This window comes from Sus scrofa, chromosome 1 (genome assembly GCF_054392235.1).
Source record: "Sus scrofa isolate SSC_HxYL_T2T_F1_AM1 chromosome 1, Sscrofa_HxYL_maternal_Yorkshire_Landrace_v2.0, whole genome shotgun sequence".
Classification (NCBI taxonomy): domain Eukaryota; kingdom Metazoa; phylum Chordata; class Mammalia; order Artiodactyla; family Suidae; genus Sus; species Sus scrofa.
The window spans coordinates 222277024-222302444 of record NC_139383.1 but is presented as its reverse complement, the minus strand read 5'-3'; the positions used below and the strand labels follow the sequence as shown (position 1 = coordinate 222302444).

General features: G+C 33.9%; 1 long non-coding RNA gene across 2 annotated transcripts in view; it reads right to left on the bottom strand.

Moving 5' to 3' along the window:
• LOC102164767 (uncharacterized) overlaps positions 1 to 25421 on the bottom strand; it is a 614073-nt gene that overhangs the window by 273366 nt on the left and 315286 nt on the right. Inside the window, exon 4 of one of the 2 annotated variants that reach the window (XR_014821808.1) lies at positions 25158 to 25329. The exons of the other annotated variant lie outside the window; for it this stretch is intronic. This is a non-coding gene — a long non-coding RNA (uncharacterized LOC102164767). The remainder of the gene's footprint in view (positions 1 to 25157; positions 25330 to 25421) is intronic. 2 annotated transcript variants of the gene reach the window in all.

Below are 25421 nucleotides of genomic sequence, written 5' to 3'. Positions count from 1 at the left end.
AGGTAACATTCCAGGTGGAAAAATTCACATCTTTCTACAACACGCTATTCCAATTCTTCTGAACATGGAGTAAATATATTCCTCTCACTCACTATAGTCCCTGTAAAATAACAACGGTGTTGTGAAAGTTTTGAAGTTTTTGTTTGTGTGGTTTGTTTTGTTTTAAATAGAAAATCTTTTTTTTGTTGTTGTTGTTTTTTTTAGGTCTGTACCCATAGCATATGGAAGTTCCCAGGTTAGGGGTCGAATCGGAACTGCAGCTGCTGGCCTACACCACAGCCACAGCAATGCCAGATCTGAGCCACGTCTTCAACCTCCATCACTGCTCACGACAATGCTGGATCCTTAACCCACTGAACAAGGCCAGGGATAGAACCTGAGTCCTCATGGATTCGTTTCCACTAAGCCATGATGGAAACTCCTTAAATAGAAAATCTTAAATATTAATCACTAATGATAGTTTTTCTTTTCATGTGATATTTATGGTGAATATTTATTTTATGAATTTCTTTCAGGTGTATGTTTTAGTAGGAATATCCTAGATCTCATAGAGGACATAGTAGGACATATTTGATAATTAACATCCATGTCTTGCTTTTTCATTTAAGTACTTCAATATTTTAATTTAGTACCTGCTTGTGTAATTCAGTATATATTACTTTGAATTATTGAAGGGTGAGTGAAAAAATCAATAAATGCTAAAAAAATACTTTCAGTCATAACACAAACTATTCTTATCAAAGCACGAATATGATAATATTATTTATTGTGTATGGTTCTACTGCTAGTACATGCAAATTGTGCCTAACCTTTACTTCTAGCTTGATAATGCTACAAGTATTTGAAATTTAAAGATGCCTATTATTTTCAAGTGCATTTTGATGTTTAAAGATCATAATCAAAATATTTCCTTAAAATTTTAAGTGTATCTATCTTAATATTAAATAAAAAATAAATGACAAACAAATCTCAAAGCATTACAACTCAATGTTTTCTCAAGTCAAGGTCAAGGGACTTGCAAATACAAAGTCATCCATTATGCCAGTAGTTCTTAAACTGAGGGAACGTGGAAATCAACTAGAGGGCAGATTAAAAGTCCAAATTCTCAAGCTTCTCCAGCAGAGATTTTGGTTCATTTTCTCTTGCATACTGTGCTTTTCCAAGGATACAGATTGTTTCAGATGTATATGGCATCTAATCTTATTCTGAGATACAATGAAGTAGAGTGTAAATTATATGATAGTAGGTACTATATCATAATTTAGTTCTCCCAAGGGCTGATCATAGATTAGGTTTCAACTAAGAGCAGTTTGTTTGGGAAGCACAGTTTACATCTGTAAAGAAGAGGAGAGAGGATGCAATAGAGGGAATGGATAAGAGCTAATAAAAGGTAAACTAGTAGATAGTTACCACAGTGGTCAGCTGATAACTAATTCTACAAGAAACTCAGATGAATTCTACAATGTAAATGCCTCAATATTATCCCCCTATCAGGAAAAGGGAACTTGGGTATTTATACACTAGCTCCAGAGAGTCACTGGTAAAGACCATTCCCAAGGGTTGATTTTCTCATCAGCTGCAGTCAGCTTGGGCAGGGAAGCCAGGTTGTCTACAGTTCTGGCACAGTGATCTTCAGCCCAGATACAGACTGGCATGTGGAAGTCACACAGAGCACCTATGAATGATATCTGGGCACCATGGATCAGGCACTGACAGTGTCTACCACAAAACTGGGTCTGTATATTTATACCTCTCTCTTTAGTACGTAGAACATAGTTGGTAATAAGTATTTTTGAAATAAATAATGAATAAATGAAAGAAAAAAGACACAGCTTGTAAGTAAGTAAAAGATTTATATTATGTTCAAATAAAATGGAATGAGTGACTAAGGCGAAAGGCTAAACTTTGATAGCATGAGAGTCTGGGTAGTGAAAGTTAAAATCAGGAAGTTTCATTATCTTAGTGGGCACCAAGGACTTGTCTGCTCTGTACTGGCACCCCCTCCTCTTGCTTATCCCCATTAGAAATTCAGGAATATTTTTTCTAGAATTACTCTTAATAGGAAGATGTCATAGACGTTAATAGAAAGCTTTATGTTTACAACAAAAATGTTGGCTCAAGTGAATATCGTTCTATCCTCCTAATTAAATATTAATCAACTTTATCTCTATATCTCATCGACTTTTTTATTATTAGGATTATTTTAAGCCATCACAAAAGTAAAAAGGGAAGTAGGTATGAAAATTTTAGTATTAGAAAACAGCACTGTAAATAATCTATATCTAATTGGCAGATATTTGTTCCAAAAATAATTTGCGAACATTTATATGTATACACTTTATTATACACACACACACATACACACAGAGTCACACAAATTCATATCCCTGAGTAAAATGCATGCCATCAAATCCCTTGAAAGTATTGGTCTGAAAAGAAAGTTGGATAGCCTTTCAGGTTTTCTGTCTTATTAATATTTATTAGATTTCCATTCATATCTAAAGAATCAAGGTCACAAAATTTGAAAGCTAAAAAAATTCACTATCCCAAATAGCTGCCTCACATTCTGCTTGGAACTGGGGAAGGGTGATGTGTAAGCAAGTTAACCGATTATAAGTTAGAAATATCCCACAGCCATAAAGGAGGAAATAGTTTCATATCCATGCCAATTTTCAGATCAAAAATAGGGATTACAACTCAAAGGCTTACAAATGCCAACAAGGTAACACAGAGGTGTCAATTAGTCTAACTGCATATTAGATCATAGCAAATGGGACACAAATAATTAAACTCTATCAACTAAACAGTATATGTCTTGCCCAAGATCACTGAAGTAAAATAAAATATTCCTACATGCACAAGTGCCGGTACACATGTGTGCACTCTCTCTCTCTCTCACACACACACATGCACACACACACGCACACACACACACACACCCACACACACAAATCTTCTGGAGGCTAAATAAAACATTTTCAATAACCAAGTTAAAATTGTGAGTTTGGGTAAGTAAAATGATCTCTTCCTTAAATCGGTTATATAATTTTAATTTGATATTATGTCCTTAAATTTTAGTAATTTTATGTTAATTTTATATTCTATCTATCATGTAATTAAAATCTTCTCCTTCCACTTTTCAAAATGTTTTAAGGAATGTTTGTGTATTTGAACAATCCAAGAGGTTTAAATATGCCTATATATGAATTACATTTATCATAAACATTACACAGTGATGTAGAAACTGCATCATAAGCCTTTAGAGTCCAGGGAGGAAGATAAAGAAAGATCTTAATGGATTTTTCCATGGTGTGGTCAGGCTTATTTGGAATTCAGCATGCATGACAATGGGCAGCCAAAGGGCATTACTTTTGTCTTTTGGAATAAATATTATGGATGAATCTTATCAAATTTTAACATATCTTTCTTAGTACTGTGATCTTTGCAAGTTCCTTAAACTGCTTTGTGCAGCTATTGTGAGGATGAGTGGAAATCACTTATTTAAAGCACTTTAGTACAATGCTTGAGAGGTAGTAAGTGCTCATTAAACGTTTCTTTCTGTCATTTCATCATTAGCATTATTATTATGCTTGCTCAAAGACCAGTGGGACTGACTGTATTGATAGCATTTGAAGAGCACAGAGCAAAAGATAAAAGCAATAATAGCTGACATCTATTCAAGGAGCAAAATGTTTCAAGAACTGTACAAAGTGCATGAACTTATTTATTGCTCTCATCAATCCTATTCCATTTCCAATTGTACACATGAAGAATCCGAGCCTCTGAGAGATGAAGCATCTTGCTCAAGGTCACACAGGTAGGAATGGCAGGGCTAGCATTTAAACCTAGGCAGCTTAGAGTCAGGTCCTCAACTAATATCCTACACTGACTCTTGATAACAAAAAACTAGCCATCCAGATAGATACCATGTGGTATTTAACCATGTGGGTTAAAATGCCATGTGTGTTAAAATGCCATGGAGAGCAGATAGATAAGGAATGGCAAAATATGGATGAAAAAAGAAAATAATAGATATATTACCCTTAGCCATATTTGATTCATGGCTTTTATCAATGCAAGTGAAGAGGAACTAGAAATTAAATACTAGAATTTTACTACATCAAAGATACAGGTGGTACATTAATGAGGGGTTGACTTACTCATAGCGATATAACCTCTATTGTTAGCAGCATAGAATTTTCTGTATTCTGTCATGATGAATTCATCTTATCTTGTTTTGCTTTACTATAAAAATAAAGCAAATATATACAATAATATATATTATATATCATGTACCTATATTACATGATAAATATAATACTCTAAGTTAAAAAATTCCTTTTAAAATACTGATTTAATAATCTTTTCCATAATATAGTACCTGAACAACCGCAATCATTATTTTGGTGTCCCACTAGAGCAATGGCATTTCTATCCCTTATTTACTCGGTGTAGTGTATATTTACGACTGTGTATATATTCTTCCCCATGGTTATTCTGTCCTTCTTTTCCTAACTACTGTTTTCTAACTACTCACACAAAATAAACAAGCATACAGGAGGAGAAATCAAGAAATCAAGGAGGACATGGAATTCTCCTCCCCCAATAACCACACATAAAATACATGTACATATGAAGCAATTCTCACTGAAAACTAACTGGTAAAACAAAGTTCTAAGAAAGATTCACATGGAATTGGGTAGTGATCAGGTTAGGTTCTGTGCTCTGGGAAGGGTCACAGAAGATGGAGGATGGATTACAAGGGCAAATATCTTCCGTGGGGAGTGAGAGGTTTGAGCCACATATTGGCACCCCAGCTCTGGTGTCTGACACCGTAAAGATGAGTCCCCATATCTGGTTAGAATACCAGTGGGACTCTGCAAGAAACCTAGAATCAGTCTATGAAGAGTGAACATACACTTGCTTACTCCTGAAACAAGGTGGAACAAAGAGATTGAAACTGCACAGACATTGGTCAGTTCCCCATGACTGTTCTAGCTCATGCCACAGCCCAAGCTGTGTGCCCACTCTGCTCCTGTGCTTTGCAACACAGCTCCACCTGATGGTGAGGGTGGCCTTGGCTAAGGGGAGTAATCAGTTGTGAGGGATGGTGCCAGCTGAGACCTGCAGTCATCTGACCAATCTAGGAGCAGTCATTACAAAGGCAGAACATCAGAAATGGGCCAGAACTCTGACTGGGGCTGACGTTTATTTGGGGCAAGGGTGCTGGTGTTGGAATGAGGGAGACCACACACTTAGAAAGAATGGAGACAGCTTGGATCCAAAATCAAGGTTTCTGCTTCAGCAACTAGCCCTGCCTGTAAAAGGGAGTGTTGGGCTGTGAGCAAAGGAGAAGCCTGGCCTACACCCAGCTCCGGTTCTATCTCCACCATCTCCAGCCTCACCAGCTATCAAGGTGATAGCTGTTAGCACACCCTGGGCAAAGATGTAATTTAAATCATATCACATCGAGGTCTCCCACCAGAGCTAGCAAAGCACACACAGACTGCATAGGGATGCTCCCATATAAGGACATCCCTTTGAGACCTGAAGAGGTGACTGTTTCATCTCATTTCATAGAGACAGAGAAAGTTTAGCAGAATGAGGAGACAGAAGAATTTGCTCCAACTGGAAAAAAAAAAAAAAAAAAAACCAAGAGAAAACTTTGGAAAAAATTAAAGAAACAAATAATTTACCAGATAAAGAGTTCAAAACATTAGTAATAACAATGCTAGTGGAATTAAGAAAAAAAAAGGTGAACACAATGATAAGTTTATCAAGGAACTTGAAAATTTAAAAACAGATCTGGGAGTTCCCGTGGTGGCGCAGTGGTTAACGAATCCGACTAGGAACCATGAGGTTGCAGGTTTGATCCCTGGCCTTACTCTGTGGTTTAAGGATCCAGCGTTGCTGTGAGCTGTGGTGTAGGTCGCAGACGCGGCTTGGATCCCGCGTTGCTGTGGCTCTGGCGTAGGCTGGTGGCTACGGCTCCGATTAGACCCCTAGCCTGGGAACCTCCATATGCCGCGGAAGCAGCCCAAGAAATGGCAAAAAGACAAAAAATAAATAAATAAATAAATAAATAAATAAATAAATTAAATAAATAAAAAACCTTTTAAAAAATAAATAAATAAATAAAAATAAAAAATAAAAACAGATCTGAATAATAACTGAAATGAAAATACATTAGAAGGAATTCATAGCAAACTAGGTGATAAAGAAGAATGAATGAGATACCTATAATGGAATAATGAAAATTACTCAGAACAGCAAAAAGCAAAACAGGTTTTTTAAAATTACAACTATTTAAAGGATCTCTGGTACAACATTAAGCACAGTAACATTTCTATTATAGAAGGCCCCAGAAAGATGAATCCAAACAGAACCATACCAAGACATAACTAAAATGGGAAAGTTAAAAATAAGAGAATTCTAAAGGCAGCAAGAAAAACAGTCAGCCACAAGGAAACCCCCATAAAGGCATCAGCTGATTTTTCTGCAAGAACTTCATAGGCCAGAAGGCATGATATACTTAAAGTGCTGAAAGGGAAAAATCTGTAACTCAGTACACTCTACCCAGCAGGATTACAGAGAGATGAAGAACTTCCTAATAATCAAAAGTAAGAGTTCATCATACTAAATCTACCATAAAAGAAATGTTAAAAAGTCCTTTTTGTTTATTTATTTTTTGTCTTTTGTCTTTTGAGGGCTGCACCCATGGCATATGGAGGTTCCCAGGCTAGGGGTTGAATTGGAGCTGTAGCCTCTGGCCTATACCATGGGAATGCTGGATCCTTAACCCACTGAGCAAGGCCAGGATCAAACCCACAACATCATGGTTCCTAGCTGGATTCGTTTCTGCTGTGCCACAATGGGAACTCCTAAAAGATCCTTTTTAAGGAAAAAAAAAAAAAAGGCTATGGATCCAGTATTGCCACAAGCTGCAGTGTAGGTCACAGATGTGGCTGGGATCAGGTGTTGCTGCATCTGTGGCTTACACCGCATTTGTCGCTCCAATTCAACTCCTGGCCCAGGAACTTCCATGTGCTGAAGATGTAGCCATTAAAGAAAATAACTCACCACAATCTTTTGACATGACTTCTTAATCATCTGCTCGCCATATTATTCTTAAACCTTAGTACGTTGTATTTATTGGACAAATAATGTTTTGATTTTTGTAAAAAGAAAGAAAAATGGTTATTACATAATAACACAGGGATTGATACAAGAAGGGGATATAACACTCATTGATATACATGCACTTAATATAGGAGAACCTAAATATATAAAGCAGATGTTAACAGACATACTGGGAGAAATAGCTTGATGGACTCACAGGGGAATCCTAACAAACATATAAAGAAGAATTAATTCCCATACTGCTCAAACTATTCCAAAAAACTGTAAAGGAGGGAATGCTCCCCAATTCATCCCACAAGGTCTTCCTTACTTTGATAACAAAACCAAAGATACTATAAAAATAGAAAACTACACATAAATTTCTCTGATACATATAGACGCAAGAAACCACAACAAAATTTTAGCAAATTAAATTCAGTCTATATAAAAAGGATCAGACAGCATTATCAGTAAGATTTATTCTAGGGACACAAAGATGGATTAATATCTGCAAATCAACCAATGTGATACACCATATTAACACCAGGAAGTATAAAAATCACATGATCATCTCGAGAGATGCAAAAAAAGCACTTGACAAAATCCAACATCCATTCATGATTAAAAAAACAACTTTCCTTAAAAGGATACATATCTCAACAAAGTAAAAGTCATTTATGACAAACCCACAGTTAACACTATATTCATTTGTGAAAAGCTGAAAGTTTTTCCCCTAAAATCAGGAACAAGATGAGGATGCTTACTATTACCACTTCTACTTAACAAAATTGGAAGTCCATGCCACAGAAACCAGACAAGAAAATTAATTAAAGACACCTAAATTGGAAGAAAGAAGTAAAACTGTCACTATTTGCAGATGATGTGAAAGTAAATATAGAAAACACTAAAGTCTCCATGAAGAAACTATTAGAATAAATGAATTCAGTAAGATTGCAGGATATAAGATTAATATACAGATATTTGTTTATTTTTCCATATACTAATAATGAACTTTCAGAAAGAGAAAGCAATAAAACAATCCTGTTTAAAATTGCATCAAAAATAATAAAACACCTTTAGATAAACTTAACCAAGGAGGAGGAAGACCTATACTCTAAAAACTAAAAACACTGAAGAAGGAAACTGAATAAGATAACAAGAAGTGAAAGATACCCATGTTCTTGGATTGAAATAATTAATGCTGTTAAACTTTCATCCTACCCAAAGTACTCTACAGATTTAATGCAACCTCTATCAAAATATCATGGTGTGTCTCATATAACTAGGACAAATAATCCTAAATTTAATATGTAAAAAAACAGAAGACCTCAAATTGCCAAAGCAATGTTGAGAAAAAAGAACAAAGCTGGAGGTATCACACTCCCTGACATTGGGCTATACTACACAACTGCAGTAATCAAAACAGTATGGTACTAGAATAAAAACAGATACACCGATCAAAGGACCTGAACAGAAAGCACAGAAAAAAATCTCACATATTTAGTCGTTTAATCTATAACAAAGGAGGGAGGAATATGCAATGGAGAAAACACAGTCTTTTGAATAAGTAGTATTAGGAAAACCAGACAACTATTTAAAAGAATGAAATTAGAGCATTTTCTCACACCTTATACAAAATAAACTCAAAAGGGATTAAAGATCTAAATGTAAAACCTAAAACCATAAAACTCCCAGAAGAGAATACAGCTGAAATATTTTTGACATAAATTATGGAAATTTTTTTGGATCTGTCTCTTAAGGCAAAAGAAACAAGAGCAAAAACAAACAAAAGGGACCTAATGAAACAAAAGCTTTTGCAGAGGTAGGAAAATTATCAACAAAATGAAAAGACAACCTATTGAATGGGAATATTCAATAAAAATATTTGCAGATGATATGATGAACAAGGGGTTAATATCTAAAATATATAAATAGATCATACAACTCAATATAAAAAAACAAACAATCTAATCCAAACACAGGCAAAACAATCTGAAAGAGAATGGATGTGTGTACATGTACAACTGAATCATTTTGTTGTACAGCAGAAATTATCACAATGTAAATCAACTATATTTCAATAAACTTTAAAAAAAAAAGACAAGCAAAAGACTTGAATAGACAGTCAACAGAAAAGATGCTGAACACCACTAAGCATCAGCAAAATGTAAATCAAACATATAACTGTGAGAATGGCTATTACTAAAAAGTCTACAAATAACAAATGTTGGTGAGGATGTGAAGAAAAGGGAACTCTTTCACACTATTGGTGGGAATGCAAATTAGTAAAGTCACTATGGAAAACAGTATGGACTGTCTTCAAAAAACTTAAAATAGAGCTACCATATGATTCAGCAAATCCACTGCTGGGAAAATAGTAATTTAGGGGGGAAAAAAATCATGCACTATAATGCTTAGAGCAACATTGTTTACAATAGCCAAAATAGGGAAACAACAGATGGGTGGATAAGAAAGATGTTTGTATACACATACACACTGGAATATACTCAGTCATTAAAAAGAATAGAATTGTGACATTTGCAACAATGTGGACAGATCTAGAGGGTACTATGCACAGTGAAATAATTTAAAGAAAGAAATATTGGGAGTTTCTGTTGTGGCTCAGCAGGTTATGAACCCTAAGAGCATCCACGTGGATGCTTTGATCCCCGGCCGCATTCAGTGGGTTAAGGATCCAGCATTGCTGTGAGCTGTGGCATCAATCGCAGACATGGTTCAGATCTGGCATTGTTGTGGCTGTGGTGTAGGCTGGCAGCTGCAGCTCTGGATTCAACCCCTACCCTGGGAACTTCCATGCCATAGGTGCAGCCCTAAAAAGGTGGAAAAAAAAAAAAAAGAAAAAAAAGACAAATACTCTATGTTATCCCATATATGTGGAATCAAAATAAATAAATGAATGAATGAATATAACAAAACAGAACAACATCACAGATATAAAGAACAAAGTAGTGGTTACCAGTGGAGAGAGGATGGGTATTTATGAGATACAAACTACTATGTGTAAAACAAATAAGCAACAATGATGTACAGCACAGAGAAACGCACTATTTTTTAATAGCTTTAGATGGAGTATAATCAACAAAAATATTCAATCACTAAGCTGTACATCTGAAACTAACATAATATTATAAATCAATTCTTTCAATTAAAAAATAAAGAATCATACAAAACCCAACATCAACAACAAATTTAGTAAATGTTTGCTTTATTCATAGTGTTCAACTGCAATTTGGCTCTACAGGGTTAAATCAGCTACCTAATGTTGTGAATATTACAAAACCACTAAAAACACAAAAAAAACCTATGTAAATACTACTTAATCCATTTAATTACATTTACTAACAACCACATTAAACAGTTAAAAATATATTTTCCTCAAAAATGGAAAAGGTGTCAGAAAATTTTAGTGACATAACTAAAAGGTACTAAGCTACTCTTGAGCTGAAAACAGGACTCAGCCCAAGCTGTCAGATGCTACTTCTCTCTTTTCAGGACAAGAGGCTGAAAGCAGTAGTGATATACATTACCAGGCCCAATACATGAATGCTTGCCTTTTAAAGCTGTCAGATGCTACTTCTCTCTTTTCAGGACAAGAGGCTGAAAGCAGTAGTGATATACATTACCAGGCCCAATACATGAATGCTTGCCTTTTAAAGCAGTTTTATCCACACTAAAATGAATAACAAAAGGAATGCAAGTTCTAGTCCCAGGAGAGCCATGTTTTCTAATGTTTCTATTTGAAATAAATTCTGTATTCAATTCCCCATAGCACCATTATTATGAACATGAGTTTATGTAGATAAATTACTACTATATTTTAGCTAGACTGTGGGTTAAATAAGACTTTTGTGAGTTGTACCACAGATATCTTTACCTCATATAATGTTGCTACCACAGAAAAATGAATTATAACTACATGCTAAAAATTTTTTAGACATTTTATTGACATGAAAAATTTATCCTAGTGAAGTCCTTTTAATTCTTCAAGCCTAAAAGTTTAGCCATGACTGCTTTGGATTAGAAATGGGTATTTTGTTCTCATAAGGGCCCTATATGATGAATATTTGTCCCTATAATTTATCTATTAAAATACCTTCACAATATATTAGGCTGAGACATAAAACAACTAATATTTTCCTACAAAAATGGACATTTCACATAGTGAAATTTAATACACAGATATGAACCAGACCAACTTCCATTACAAACCTTTTCTCTATTGCCCCTTATATACTAGGAACATAAAACCATATCCAGTCATATACTATTTTGAGCACTTGATTATTTTCATTCAACCACTATTTATTAGCATCTCCTATATGCCAAGTACATTCTTTTTCTTTTGTTTCATAAAAGTAATACACATTTACAGCAGATGTGCTAAATACAGAAAGACATTAATAATAAAGGTCATGAATAATTTCAGAAATACTACTGATGGTTTTGTAATTTTTTTCTGGTTTTAGAAATAGGTGTTTAAAATTGGACCATGATAAATATTGTTATAATTTTTAGATGTCTATTTTATATTTTCACTGTGTCATGAATCACTCTTAGCATACAAACATTTCAATGTCTGATAGTCTCCCATGATATGTTTACACTAACACTACATAACTCTACTCCAGCTTTTGGATAGTTGGCTGTTTCCAATTTCTCTATACAACATGGGGAAATGAGTATTCTTGTGTATAAAGGTTGCATGCATCACTCATTCTAACTATAAGAAAATATTTTGAGTGGACTTTCTGGGTTAAAGAGTAAATCCATTTTAATATTTCTTTCAAATTAGAATATCTTCTATATTATTTTTAAAAGGATATACTCATTGCAAAACTACAAATTTTACAGAAGCATGCAACTATGGGAAAACAGAGAGATGCAGAACTACAACATTTCTGGCTTTGAAGATGATGGAGGGGGCCATCAGGCAAGGAATATGGGCAGCTTCAGAAACTGGAAAATGAAAGGTAACAAAATTTTCCTAGAGAAAAGAGCCAGTCTCTGCTGAGACCTTGAATTTTTAGCCCAGCTGACCCATTTTGGACAAGTGACTTCAAAGGTGTAAGATGATAAATTTACATTATTTCACTTACTAAGTTTGTAGTATTTTGTTATGGCACAATAATTTGTGGGAATTTTTGACTAATGCATTTGTTTATCCATTACTTTTTGATAGACATTTTTTTCTACTTCTGTGTATAATAAAGTTGCTATTAACATTAGTGTTCAGTGGGAATATAAACTGGTACAATCACTATGGAAAACATTATGGAGGTACCTCAGAAAACTAAATATAGAACTACCATATTTTTGAGCAACCCAACCAACTCTTGGGTATATATTCAGACAAAACTTTCCTTGAAAAAGATACAGGTATCTGTATGTTCATTGCAGTAGTATTCACAGTAGCAAAGACATGGAAACGACCCAAATGTCCATTGACAGATGATTGGATTAGGAAGATGTGTATATATACACAATAGAATACTACTCAGCCATAAAAAAGAACAAAAATGCCATTTGCAGCCACATGGATGCAACTAGAGACTCATCCTGAGTGAAGTAAGTCAGAAAGAGAAAGACAAACACCATGTGATATCACGTATATCTGGAATCTAATATATGGCACAAATGAACCTTTCCACAGAAAAGAAACTCATGGACTTGGAGAACAGATTTGTGATTGCCAAGGCAGAGGGAGTGGGATGGACTGGGAATCTGGGGTTAACAGATGCAAACTATTGCATTTGGAATGGATAAGCAATGAGATCCTGCTGCATAGCACTGGGAATTATACCTAGTCACTTGTGATGGAGCATGATGGAGGATAATGTGAGAAAAATAACGTATATGTGTATGTGTGAATGGGTCACTTTGCTGTACAGCAGAAAACTGACAGAACACTGTAAACCAACTGTAATCGAAAAAATTAAAATCATTAAAAAATTAGTGTTCAACTCAAAGGAAAAAATATTTTTATTTCTCTTGGTTGAATTAATAGGAGCTAAAATCACCCATTTTTTATGGCAATTGCTTGTATAACTCATACTAAAGAATACACAAATTTTAGCATTTTACAATCCCCACAAAATACACGAGAGCTCCAACTGCTGTACATCTTTACTAATGTGGTTTTATCAGACTTGAAATTTTAGTCAATCTAATGAGTATGAAGTGTTACCACAGTTTTAAAAACAGTTTTAACAAGATACAATTCATACCATAAAACTAGCTCATTTGAAATGTACAATTATAATTTTTAGTATATTCAAGAAATATACAACCATCACTACAATCAATTTAGGACATTTGCATCACTTCAAAAAGAAACTGTACCTATGAGTACTTACTCTCCATGTTGTCCCAAATCCTCCACTCTCAAACACCACCCAACCACAGACAAATAATCACCTATTTTCTATTTTTATAAATTTGTTTATTCTGGATGTCTCATATAAGTGGAACTATACAATATATGGACATTTGTTATATATTTCTTTCACTGAGAATAGTAATTTCAATTTTTATCCAGGTTGTAGCATATGAAACTATTTTTTTTATTTGCTGAGTAACATTCCATTGAATAAATATACCTTATTTAATTTATTCATTCATCAGTTGAGGGTTGTTTGCAAATTTTACCATTATTAATAATGAGACTATTAACATTCATGAACAAGTTTGTGTTGGGACATAAATTTTCATAAATCTTGGGTATATGTTAGGAGTGGAATTTCTAGGTCGTACGTTTAACTCCAAATTGTTTAGAAAAGTGGCCGCATTATTTCACATTTCTACCAACAGTGAATAAAGGTTCAGGTTTCTTCATATCTTTGTCAGTAGTTGCTATTATATGCTTTATTTAAATGACAGCCATTCTAATTGGGGGTGAAGTACTAACTCCTTGTGATGTGACTTAACATTAATCTATTCATTAATGATGTTGAAATCAATTTATATGTGCCAATTTGCCACTTGTATACTTTCTTTGGGAAAATGTCTTTTTCAATCATTTGCCCATTCTTCAATTGGGTTTTTTGTATTATTATTGATTTATTTTGGCTGAAAGTTCTTTGTCAAATATATTATTGGCAAATGTTTTCTACCATTCGTTGTGCTGTTTTCATTTTCCTCATTGTGCCCTCTGAAATACAAAAGTTTTTAATTATGCTGAAGTCAAATTTATCTTTTTTACTTGTGCTTTTCATCACTATTAGTTTGGTAGTAAGTTTTCAAGTCAGGAAATCTGAGGACTCCAGATTTGTTCTTTGTTTTCAAGACTTTTTTGGCTATTTTTCATCCTTTAAATTTCCATATGAACTTTAGGATCATATTGTAAATTCAGAATAATTCAGATAGAAATTTGATAGGGATGTCCTTGAATATGTAGATTAATTTACTGCCATTTAAACAATATTGTAGTATAAAAAATGAACATGTTATATCTTTCTATACATCTAAGTCCTCTTTCATACCTTCAATAATGTTTTGTTTTTATTTTCAATGTACACATCTTGTACTCCTTAGCTTAATTTATTTCTTAAGATTTTATTTTTCATGCTATTATAAATAGAACTGATTTCCTAATTTCACTTTTGGATTATTCATTGCTTATGTATAGAAATAAAATTGATTTTTCCATTCTCACCTTACACTCTGAAAGTTTGCTAAACTTGTTTATTAGTTCTAATAGTTTTTTTTTTTTAAATGGGTTCCTTAGGATTTTCCATGTATATGAGATCATGCCATTTGCAAACAGATATAGTTTCAATCCTTCCTTCCTTTCCAAATTGATGCCTTTTATTTCTTTGTCTTGCCTAACTGCTCTGACTAAACTGCAGTGCAATGCTAAATGAAATCAGTGAGTCAGCATCATTGTCTTGTTCCTGAATTTAAGAAATCAGTCTTCAACTTTAAGTACAATGCTAGTTATGGGTTATTTTGTAGTGAGGAAGTTCCCTTGTATTCCTAGTTTTTTTAGTGTTTTTATACTGAAAGGTTGTTGGACTCATAAATCCTTTTTCTGAACTTGCTAATATGGCCATGTGGTTTCTGTCCTTTATTCTATCAATATGAAGTATTACTTGTATTTATTTCCAAATGTTTAACCGGGAATTCATTTCTGGGATAAAATACACTTAGTCATGGAATATAACCTTTTTAATATAATACTGTATATGGTTTGCTAGTATTTTGCTGACGATAATTGCGTCTAGATTCATAAGAGATACTGGTGTATGATTTTTCTTTCTTGTGACATATTTGCCTGGTTTGTTTGGTTTTTTGTTTGTTTGTTTGTTTGTTTTTTGTCTTTTTGCTATTTCTTTGGGCCGCTCCCACAGCATATGGAGGTTCCCAGGCTGGGGTCGAATCGGAGCTGTAGCCACCGGCCTACACCAGAGCCACAGCAACGCGGGATCTGAGCCGCGTCTGCAACATACACCACAGCTCACGACAACGCCGGATCGTTAACCCACTGAGCAAGGGCAGGGATCGAACCCGCAACCTCATGGTTCCTAGTCGGATTCGCTAACCACTGCGCCACGACGGGAACTCCCATATTTGCCTGGTTTTGACATCATAGTAACACTGATTCACAGGATGAGGTGGTAAGTGTTTCCTTATCTATTTTTTATGGAGAAATTTTTGATGAATTGGCGTTAATTCTTTTTAAAATGTTAGGTAGAATTCACCAGTTAAGACATCAGAACCTGGCTTTTCTTTGTGGGAATTTGTTATTCTTACTAATAATTTCTTTTACTTTGAAACAATCCTAAACTTGGAAATATAGTACAAATGGAAACTTGGAAATATAGTACAAATGGTTTTTTTCCTAAGCCACTTGAAGCTCAGTTGCCTCATTACACTGAACACTTCAGAGTACATTTCCTCCAAATAAGATTACTCTCCTAGTAACCCCAATAGGACCCTCAAACTCAGAAACTGAAATTGATAGTTTCTTACCATTCCGATCTGATTCAACTTTTGCCAGTTCTTCCAATGATGTCCTTTATAGTAAACACATATGGTACAGAATCATCAGATTGAATTAAGCGGCCATCTATCTCTCTGTAGTTTTACTCATTGGAAAACAAGTCTTTCCTTAACTTTCATGACCTTGATACTTTTGAAGATTTAAGGCCAGCTATTTTGTAAAAGGTTTCTTAGTTTGGGTTTGTATGATGTTTCCTTGTGACTAGAATCTGGTTATCCTTCTTTGGCAGAAGCATCAGAGAAAGGTGCTGAGCTCTCACTGTATCCTTTCTACAGGTCTTGGTGTGTTCTTTGTGGGAAATTTCTCAAGCACAAGTCAGTATCTTCTTTTGAATCTTTTCAGGATTTCTATTTTTTTCTTGAGTCAGAACACTGAATTTTATGCCCTTCTAGGAAGTTATCCATTTCATCCAAGATATCTAATTTATTGGTGTATAATTGCTCACAGTATTCCCTTTGTTCTCTGTATGTCTTATGTCATTTTTTGTTCCTTGTTTTTTCCTTTATTTCTTTCTTTTGTATTGAAGGAATATTTCCTACCTCAATATTTTAATCATTCATGATTTTCCCCAATATTTTTATGTTAATTTTTTGGTGATTTCTCTAGAGCTTAAAATATTTATCTTTTCAGGATTCACTTCAAATTTATATTAAATTAATTCCAGTGAGCTATAGAAATGTTACTCCTTTAAAACTCTTCCCCTTCCCATTTTCTTGTTCTGTTCTGGTTACATGCAGTGCATCTATATTGTTATAACCAACACTAAAATTATTGCCTTACGTAATATTATATCTTTTTAAAAAGCTGAAAAGAGAAAAACAGAAAGTATATATCTGCAGATTTTTTATACTAACCTTCTTATTTACAACTTCTAATTCTCTTTATATGTTTCTGTGGATTCAAGTTAATTACCTTGTATAATTTCCTTACTGTAATACCGCTTTGTTCCCACCCACCTCCTTTGTGCTAAAATATAATTATATACACATTGTATTATGTGATAGCTTTTTAATCAGTTGAGATAAAAGGAGAAGAAATATGCAATTATAATGTCTTTCTAAATCACCTACTCTTACCTTTACCAATGCTTTTCTTTTTTTTCATATGGATTTGAACTTTTGGGTATATCTTGCTTGCAGCTTAAAGAATTTCCTTTAATATCTTTTATAAAGCATTTCTGATAGAAACAAATTCTTTCTCTCTCTCTCTCTCTCTCTCTCTCTCTCACTCTCTCTGTCTCTCTCTCTCACATACACACACACACACACACACACACACCATCCAGGGATTCCTCCTTTGCTGTCAATTTTAATATTAAACACTATAATTGAGAGAACTGCAGACTCATATGCAGTCATAAGAAATGATAAAAAGAATCTATTGGGTTCGCTCTACCCAGGCTCCCCCAGTGGTTGCATTTTGCAAAACTATAGTATAATATCAAAACTAGCGGTTGGTATTCATATAGTCGAGGTACAGAACAATTCTTTCACAATAAGTTTCCCTCACATTGTTCTTCTATAGCTACTCATTCTCATCTCCTTTTAACTCCTTACAAACACTAACCTGTTATCTGGTTCTATCATTATAATTTCAAGCATATTACATAGATAGAACCACACAGTATGAAACATTTTGAGAACTTGCCTGAGATTGGCCTTTTTCTCTCAACAAAATTTTCTGGAGGTTAAAGGTTGTTTTCTGTATAGTCAGTCCTTTTACTTTATACTCTTAATAGTATTCCATAGTATAAATGTATCACAGTTTAACTATTTACAATTGAAATATATCTATGTTGTTTCCAAATAACACCGCTATAAATACTTGTACAGGCTGTTGCATGAAGATTTCACATTCTGGGATAAAAAAATGCTCAAGACCCCTACTGCTAAACGGTATAACAGTTTTACCATCTTGCCAGAAGTCAACAGACTATTATTGAGAGCAGAAGAAAAAGAGAGGGGGAGGTTGAGGGTAAGGGAGAGGGAGAGAAAGAAACTGTCACTTTTATAAAGGATTAAATATAAAAGAATAAAAAAGAGCAGTAATAGTAAATAAGCAACTCTGGAAGTAAAGTGATATCCAGAAGGCTCTCAACCAACATCATAGCCTATAGCAGGCATAATCAATTAATAAGGGTTCAGCTTGGTCATACAGGGTGAAAATGGAACACATAAAAAGTGGCATTCTCTCAGTGTTCATTTTTGTATCTCTTTTGCTTCATGTCAAAGCTCATTTGACCTCAAAAGAAAAGGAAAACCCAAAGAAATATTTCCTACAAGGAAAACCAAGTAAAACACAGATTAAAGATCAGATTAAAGAAATATTTCCTACAAGGAAAACCAAGTAAAACACAGATTAAAGATCAAATCACTTTTGTCCGCTACAGAGTGTCTTCAACAGCAAGTGAAGCAAACAATCAAATTCAAGCTTGATGTATGCCATACAGTCTAGGTATAGAGCTGGTTTGTTTTGCATATCCGAATTTAATCTCACATTACCCCAAGGCACATGACAGATTTAGATGCAATCATAAAACATACACACCTGAGAAATAATCTGTATAGAGGTGTTTTCAAGTTTTGGAGGTCATAGACCCCTTTGAGACTCTATAATGACTACAGAGCTTTATTCCATGAAGAGAAAAAAAAAAAAACAAACACACTAACAATTTCAGGGATTTCAAATACCTTTTAGTCCAAGCCTTGTTCCAAAGAAATTTTGTGAAAGAACAAAAGTAACGCAATTTGGTGTTGTCTATTTTCTCACTGCAACGTTTTCTTTTCTTTTTTAAATGGACAGCACTGTTCTACCACAAACCACAAAGAGATATTTCACTGATGTCTGAGATTATTTAATAATGATGTTCGACCCTTTTTTGTTATTGTAATTATGTCTTAAAGTGAGATCATCTGATATTTTTTTCCCCATAGATGTCATAGGGAACCATACTGCTCATTTGGTCCAGTTTCGCTCTATGAAAATTCTGACCACAGAGCAAAAATAGAAGGAGAAAGAGACAATTTTAAAATGATATCTAAATTAGTCCCCACATTTAAATTGAGCATTTCTGATAGTAATAACTTGAGATGTTTCAAAGAGTTCAAACAGAGCATTTTATATCTTAGATATGATTCACGTAGAATTGAGCTTCTGTCATTAGCTGGAGTCTTATCCTTCTTTTTCTCAAAAACTGCGATATTGAATTGAAGAGCTCAAATTATAGAGAAAACTTATATGGCTCTGATTTAATTCACAGACCTAAGTCAATCATACTGTTTCTTTTCATGTATTTTTCACTTCTACCAAAACCTTTGCTCATCTTCATTGGTATTATCATATCACAGTCTATGATTATCTCAAACCTGTTTTCAGAATAAGTTTCAACACTTCAATATCCTCATTAAACCTTTAAATACTTTCTAATTTCTTAATTTTCTAATTTCTTATGTGAATATGCCAGGATTATAGCTTTCCCTTCTACTGAGCTTTTTAAATCTGAAGGCGTCTTTCTCATTGACAAGAGAGGAGGCTAAAACTATGACTGATGAAACATCAGGATTCTTGTTTATGTTGGGCATAGGGAAGAGCTTCAACAAATACCTCTACTGGATTATTTCAAGTGTACAGCCATGCTGAAAATAATTTCAGAGCTTCCTTTAGCCATCCCCATTCAATTTGCGTCCCTTTTACAGGATTATTTGACACCAATAGCTTATACAACATCTACTTTGGAAGTGTCACGCTTGGTAACAAAATAATGGGCTTGGAGTAAGTTTAAAGTATATTTAAATGCTATCTTTTTTCCTACCAGCAATCTGAACTTGGGTGTGTTGTTTAACTTGATAAGCCTTTCTTTTTTCTTTTTTTTTTTTAAATCATTCTTCATTGTGAAAATACCAGTATCATACCTTAATTTCTGCTCCACACATATTAGCTTCCTTCCTCTAATTATAATGTGTTTTCCCCTCAGAATACAATCTTTGTAACTTAAAGACTTTATCGATATAAAGTCTATTAGTTAAAGTCTAGTATATAATATCTAACATTCTATTAAAATAGAATGGGTAATAATATATTTGCCATTTTAAAACCTTGGCAGGCTCTAAGTACTCATTTAGGGAGTCATACTACACATTAAAATAATCTTTTAAAAAATTACTTCTAGGAGTATTTTGCTAATTTAATCTTGATTTTAATTTTATTACATTTCTGTAACTAAACAAATCAAGCTTCTGTTGACTAGAGTTACTATAAAACTGTGTTTGTAGTCATGTAAAGAAGCATTTATTAATGTCTATTTTAAAAATTTTAATCTGATATTTTGTACCACCATACATTTTTTTTCAGATGACAAATTTCTTGACTACTAGCAAACACTGTACACCCTTATAAGTGACCTAGAACTCTCAAAGGATACAACAGCCCTAATATTTAAGATGAATTTTGTTCACTCGTAGCAGTGCAGGTTTCACTGATAATATTAGATTAAAATTGTTGATGCTTTGGTAAGTAATTAGAAGGGTTGAATGTTTAAAGGCATAAAATAAGAGGGGTCACAAAGTCTACTACTTTAGAGGGTGTTCAATAGATATTTGGTAAATAATAGATTACCTTATTTGCAGAGAAGACTTCATTTTCACTACTCCTAAATTTCTGTTTAATCTCCTTTATGAGGGATAACATGTTTTCCTTCTTAGTTGTTTCTGTGATACTTTCAAGTGGGATGGCTATAGAAAAGTATCTCTCCAATTTACTTGTGAATATAGTTTTTAAAAATATGTGGACCTGTATTGTGTCAGTGTACTTTATGACATTTTTAGTGTATATTTAATATTTAAAAACATAATAACAGAACTAGTCTCATTTTAACTAATGATAAACTATCTTTTCAGTAATATAAAGGACTTTCCTCTCTGAATGAAGTATTTATTAATGTTTGCCATATTGGAAACTGATTTTTAATAACTTAATAACATTTTTGGCCTATTAAGAAATGTGTCATTCCCAGTGCAAAACAGGGTCATTTATTTGTACCATCTGTAGGTAAAATTAAAATTTTTATAATAAGGCTATTTATGTATTCTTTTAATGTTTCCTTTATTACATTTCTGTAAATAAATAGAGCTTCTGTTGACTAGAGTTACTATAGAACTGTGTTTTGTAGTCATGTGAATAAGCATTTATTGATGTCTATTTTTTAATCTTTATCTGATTTGCTAAACAAATCCTATTGTTTAATTGTTAAAATACCTAAGGCATATATTTTTGGGTACTAATTAATCTAAGAGAACTAGCTGTCATCTGTAACTTTTAGTTTTTCAATAATTTAATTTTAGAATCTTTTTTTAAAAGCTGATATTCATGGACTAAAATACATCTAAATCTTCTCAGATTGTTCTTGTTAAATTTTAAAGCACATATTTTAGAAGCACATTTCCAAGTTTTCAAAACCCTAAATATCAATAAAATAAAAATGAGCAAGCCAGTCCAACTCCAATGGGAACTCATCTTATGAAGTAGATCAATGAAGATTCCAGCTAAGCTCCTAAGAAAAGAAAAATCATCTACCTGCTAGGGGACCTGCATTTCAACAGACTGTTTATACATTTATTCACATTGAAAAGGAGCCAAAGACTGTGGTTTTTACCTTTTAGCTGTTCCAAACAGAATTTTTTTGCCTTAATAAAGATGTACCTTAAAAGTAAGTTAAACACCGTGCATTTTTTTGCCTTTTCATAATTAAGGAAAATGGTGCATATAAAATGTGGAGCAAATACAAAATATACTAAAGAGTATTTAAATTGGATTAAATGATGTATTTTATGTAGCATTTTACTTTCAAGATTGTATAGAAATAAAATATGACTTAAGATATGGGAAACTAGGTCAGTTGAAGTTTTGTGTGAGTATAGTCTCCCAATGCATATGTGATAACAGAAACACATCAAAATACATTGACAAAAATTCTTCCCTCAATTGCTATCTTTTAGAGCATCAAAAAATCGGTAGTGGACCAATAGTAGTAAAATGCTTTTCTGGTGCTCAACGATGCAGTGACTTAATGGGAATCAATATGAGAGAGATGAGAGAGTCAAATGTTTTCTAGCTATGGAGTAAACTTCTTAATCTTCCTTAAAAGTCTCTTGTGGTCCCCTAGCGTAGCTACAAAGCCCTTCTCTAGAAGACCACAGGAGAAAGATGAATGCCTGTGCTAGCTAATTCTGATATAAACCTCTTGACTGGGAGCACAGTATAGTTTAAATACAGGACACTGGAGTTGTAGAAATCTTAACTGAAATCCTACCACTTTCAAACATCTATCTGTATGTTTTCTTGTACCTTATCTATTTTGAGACTTAGTTTTCTCACCCATGAATTAGGGATGATAATGTGTACATTAAAAGGCTGTTTTGAGAGTTATATAATGGAACATTTAAACTCTATCATATCACCCAATAAATGGTATATGCTTTTAACATTTTAAAAAATAATCCCCAAGGGATGTTAATTTTAATGTTTTTTGATAAATCAATTTGTAAACAGACTTTGCAACAAATACTTACATTAACACTATCTACATAAGGGATAATTCAAGACTTTAACTGTGTAAAATAATTCACAACTTCAGAAAAAAACTCAGATTTTTTTTTTTAGGGGAGTCATGATAGGGTAACTTTACTGCTAGGGCTGAATTAAACCATTTCTTACAAACTGTTTAGCGAACAAAATATAATGAGAATTCCTGTAAGTTTGGAGACCTCACAAGTATTTGGCTGTTATTGTGTAGACTCATTTTAACAATATTCTTACTTTTGATTTTTTTACAGGAGAACACTGTAATTATTTGTATTTTTCATTACACTTTTTAATATGCCTATAGATTTGTTCCTTGTCCATATATAGTATCTCCCCTACTAATGTATCCAAATAATATAAAAGGATACCTTCTACTGACATACAAAACACATGTGCTTCTAGTTAAAATGCTTTCCTTTAGATACCAAAAGAAATATGAGCAAAATATAAGAAAAAAGAATAAAAATGCCTTGGTACATAATTCAATAAGAGAAATCAGAAGGCAAATGTCATAACTATCACCTATCTTTTAACATCTATGTTCATGTACTCTGCTTTCACCTATCTTATTATGATTAAACTATCTATGTTCCTTGTTAAGGACAACTTTCCACTTGTGCAATAGATCTTATCTCTTCTCACCTAATTAGGGCTATCACTTCTGCAATTTCCCCTCTCACTTTCTTCTGAATCATCATATGCTTCTCTGAGTCTCAAACAGGTCATCCCTATCAGCATATGAACAGCCTCTTGTTTCTCCCATGAAGGAAAACAAAATATGCCTTCTTCTTCATATCACTCTACAGCTGCTACTGTCCTAATTGTCTGCTCTCCTTTTGACAACACACCTGAAAAGAATTATGAATTCAAAATATGCGGTTCTGGTTGTTCTCTTCATGGTGCAGCAGAAACTAATCTGACTAGAATCCTTGAAGATGGAGGTTTGACCCCTGGCTTTGCTCAATGGGTTGGGGATCTGACCTTACTGTGAACTGTGGTGTAGCTTGCAGACACGGCTTGGAACCCACCGTTGCTATGGCTGTGGTGTAGGCCAGCAGCTGTAGCTCTGATATGATCCCTAGCATGGGAACTTCCATTTGCTGCAAGTATGGACCTAAAAAGAAAAAAAAAAAATGCAGTTCCTTTTCACTTGCTTACATAAATCCTACTCTAATTAGGCTTTCCTTCCTACTTCAACTTCATACCACTCTTGTCAAGGTCAACCATAATCCACACAATGGTAAATCCAATGAACGGTCAATTTTCAGCCCCTACCTTTACTTCATGCATCAGTATTTTACAGTATTTTAAAGTAAAGCATTTCCTCCTTCTGGAAGCACTTGCTAGATTTGGCATTTAGGGAAGGTTCTCTTCTAGCTACTCGCCATACTCTGTTTTAGGCTTCCGTGATGGCTTCTCATCTTCACTCTCTTTATTCACTTGCCAGATAATCTCATCAAGTCACATGACTTTAAACACAATCTATGCGATTGATCTACAAGTTTATACCTCTAGTCTGGATTTCTACTCTGAAATTCTTACACAACCTTGTCAATTGCAGGGTAAGCAGCATCTTAACATGTCCCATTTGTAGCTCCTCATCTAGTAAATGATAATTTACTCACAATTTTTCTCAATATTTTTCTGATTCCTTTGGTTAAACAACAATGACAACAACAACAACAACAACAACCAAACAACTGCTCTATCAGCATTTCATTCTTATTTGCCAACTCCTATCTTTAGTAAATACTATGCCTCTATTTTCAAAATTTAACCAAGATGTGACCAATTTTCACCATCCCCACCAAAAATACAATCACCAAAATTTCTTGCCTGGTTACTCAGTATCCTCCTAACTATTCCCCATTCTTCCATCACATCGTGTTTCTATGTATTCTCAAAACAGCAACAGTGAGGATAACTGCTTAAAAGCCTTATATCAGATTATGACACTGTTTCTTCAAATCTTAGATATCTTGTCAAATGATAACAGGATATACATTTTATAAATAGTTGTACACATAATGATGTTGGAGGATAATTACAGTAAGTGACCAATAAGAAGCATGTAAGCATAAAAATCTCACATTAAAGTTAAGTTCAGCAGCAATAATGTAGCAAAAACTTATTTAAAGAAGGAAATACAGGAGTTCCATTGTGGCTCAGGGAGTTATGAACTAGTATCCATGAAGTCACGGGTTCGATCCCTGGCCTTGCTTAATGCATTGAGGATTCAGTGTTGCTGTGACCTATGTTGTATGTTGTAGAGGCAGCTATGATGCCATGTTGCTATGGCTGTGAAATAGGCCAAGAGCTGCAGGTCCAATTTGACTCCGAGCCTGGGAACTTCCATATGCCACAGGTGCAGCCCAAAAACCAATAAATAAATAAATAAATGAAAAATACATTAAATAAAAGCTTGTTTAGGAGTTCTTACTGTAGTACAGTGGGTTAAGAATCTGACTGCAGCAATTCATGTCTCTGCAGAGGTGCAGGTTCGATCCCCAGTCTGATGTAGTGGGTTAAATGATCCAGTGTTGCTGCATAGGTAGCAGCTGCAGCTTGTATTTAATCCTTGGCCCAGGAACTTCCATATGCTGAGAGTGCAGCTATTAAAAAGAAGAAAAAGAGAAAGAAGCTTGTTTATAAAAGTTATCTAAAGAGATAAAGTTGAGTAGCAGATTACAAATGTATGTAGTTT